Source organism: Otolemur garnettii, unplaced genomic scaffold (genome assembly GCF_000181295.1).
Source record: "Otolemur garnettii isolate 467f Iridium unplaced genomic scaffold, OtoGar3 scaffold00034, whole genome shotgun sequence".
Classification (NCBI taxonomy): Eukaryota; Metazoa; Chordata; class Mammalia; order Primates; family Galagidae; genus Otolemur; species Otolemur garnettii.
In genome coordinates this window covers 9,196,914-9,199,975 of record NW_003852429.1, presented here as the reverse complement: position 1 = coordinate 9,199,975, position 3,062 = coordinate 9,196,914, and the positions used below count along the sequence as shown (strand labels likewise).

The following is a 3,062-nucleotide window of genomic DNA, read 5'->3' as shown; positions in this document are numbered from 1 at the left end:
TGTGCATGTTCCTTACTCAGACTTTGGGCTTTGAAATCATGTAAATCCCTGATCCCTTTACTCCCAGACCAATGCCAGTCTTGTTAGGAACTGGGCCACACAGCAGGAGATGAGCAATGGGTGAGGCAGGGAAGCTTCATCTGTATTTACAGACACTCCCCATCACTGACATCACTGCCTGTGCTCCGCCTCCTGTCACGTCAACAGCAGCAATAGATTCTCATGGGAGCCCCAGCCCTACTGTAAACCGTGCATGCCAGGGATCTAGGTTGCACACACCATATGAGTGACAGCAACCAAAATGAGATTATGGAGTAGACTGGACACAATTGACACACTGCTGGTGTCACTATCTCCCATCACCCCCAGATGGCCCATCAAGTTGTAGGAAAACAAGCTTGGGCACTCCCTATTCTGCATTATGGTGAGTTATATAATTATTTCATTATATGATATGAGGTCTGTCCATAAAATAGAATATTATTCAGCCTTAAACAGGAGGGAAATTCTGATATATAGTACAATGTGGATGAGCTTGAGAACATTACTCTGAGTGAAATAAGCCATTCAAATAAAGACTAATACTGTATGATTCCACTTATATAAGGTACGTAGAATAGGCAAATCCATAGAGACAGAAAGAGTGGATGGGGGTGGGGGGGAGGGGAATCTGTGGTTTAATGGAGACAGAATTTCAGTTTGTGATGATGAAATAGTTATGGAAGTGGATGCAGGTGGTGGTTGCACAACATTGTGAATGTACCTAATGCTACCAGACTGTCCACTTGAATATGGCTGACCTAGTAAGCGCTATGTTATATACGTTTTACATTAAAAAATGTATTTGTTGACTCAGCACCTGTGGCTCAAGTGGCTAAGGCACCAGCCACATACACCTAAGGTGGCGTGTTCTAATCCAGCCCGGGCCCACCAAACAACAATCATGGCTGCAACGAAAAAATAGCCAGGCGTTGTGGTGAGCACCTGTGGTCCCAGCTACTTGGGAGGCTGAGGCAGGAGACTCACTTGAGCCCAGGAGTTGGGAGGTTGCTGTGAGCTGTGATGCCACAGCACTCTACCCAGGGTGACAGCTTAAGACTCTGTCTCAAAAAAAAAAAAAAGTATTTGTTGTGAGCAGAATAATATCTATGACAGGATAAAAAATAATTTGTCCCCTCTTTCCCCCAGGAACATTTGGCAATATCTGGAGACTTTGTTTCTACTTAAAATTAATAATTTTAAAGAATAGATCTTATTTACTGTAGTTTTGGGTTCTCAGCAAAACAGAAAGTACAGCGAGTTTCCGTCTGCCCCCTGCCCTACCTGCCAGCCTCCCCAATTACCAACACCCTGCCCCTGGTAGAATGGTGCTTTTGTACAGTTGACTAACCTGCACTGACACACCACTATCACCTGAAGTTTGTAGTTGACCTTGGGGCTCCCTCTTGGTGTCATACATTCTGTGGTTTTGACAGTTATACAGCCACATGCATCCACCTCTACTCATCACTCAGAGTAGTTTCACTGCTGTAAGAACCCTCTACGCTCTACCTGCTCATCTCTCCTTGTCCCCAAGCCTGTGGCAGCCACCGATCTTTTCATTGCCTTTGGGAGACGTTTTTGGTGGCCATGAGTGGGCTGGAGGTGCTGCTGGCATCCCTAGTAGCTGGAGGCCAGGACAGATGCTGCTTGTCATCCTGCGTGGCGCGCCCCTCCCCTCCAGTAAAGAATGATTTGGCCCAAATATCAACAGTGCCAAGGTCGAGAAATCCCAATTTGGAGCCTAAGCAGGAATTTCTTTGATCAGTGACTAGGTGGGATGTGTAGTAGATACCGAAAACATATTAAATAAATAAATGAATGAATGTTTGCAAGTGAAAGAAGCGTCTGAATAACCCAGACAGACTCCTGAGCCTGTATCTCAAGTTTACATCACATGAAGAAGAGCAAAGGGAAACAGGGTCTATTCAATTCGGGTCCTCCCAGCTTGGTGGGATGGGCAGGTATTTTGGCAAAGAGAAAGAAGTGTAACTCTCTTTAATTACCATGCATGAAAATTACATGACCTGTGTCTGATAGTTTGTGCAAATATGTTGAGTGGCCCTCTGGCACTGGGTATGAGTTATGTGACTATTGTCAGACATCTGGGTCTCTACTGTTTTCTCTGTAGGACAGAGGAATTCTTTCTAAGTATTTAGCACAAAAGCAACACATTAGGGTACTTTTCTCCTTTGTTTTATGAAATATCCAAGAGATTGAAGAAATGAAGAAAGTCAAGGGGTCACAACTCCTAACAATCATTCTTGAAAGTGTGTTTTTTGTCCTCAGGGAGTTTTTAATACAGTATATTGAAGAACTGTCAGGGAGATAACAGAAGCAAAGACTTTTGATATTTAGTTTGAAACAAGGCATAGAGACATGAAATTGGAATTGAATGACAGGAAGAATTTCAAGAGAGAAACTGGGCCACATTTTCTGGTTTTTACTGTCACATATCAAACAAAGCCCAACTTAGATAATTGTTACCAGTCTGTCATCTCGGTTAGGCCTTGAACCCTTCGGAGGCGCCTGACGCTTTTAGGGTGGTTAGTATCACACTCAGGAACAGCCTGTCTGAGACGTGGTCAAGGGTATTTTCTGGATCCTGAAGTTGGCTCATGTGTCTGTGATTCCTAACTTTCTGTGACAATATTGAGTCCTACTCAAATCTGTCTTGTGCACACGTGATTCCAGCACAGGTGGCTCAAACCCCGTCCTTTCACATGGCCTCGCAGTGAGGCAGGCAACGGAGGCTGTGCACAGACAAACTGTGTGAACCACAAGAAACGGTGCTGAGTTTTCTAATATTTATAGTGTTCTGAGAGCAGTGAGGATGGAGCAGCTCTGCTCGGGACAAAGCAGAAGAATTGGGAACTTTTAGGCTGGGCCTTAAAGGATGAGTAAGAATGGCACCAGGCAAGAAGTGGAGGAACATTCTGGGCAGAAGGAGTCCCAATGAAAATCCAAGGGGATGTTGGGCGCAGTGGTGCACACCTGTAATCCTAGCACTCTGGGAGCTGAGG

At 44.8% G+C, this 3,062-nt stretch overlaps 1 pseudogene; it reads left to right on the top strand.

Annotated features, from left to right (window-relative positions):
- Positions 1 to 3,062, top strand: part of LOC100950296 — a 17,226-nt pseudogene that overhangs the window by 7,324 nt on the left and 6,840 nt on the right.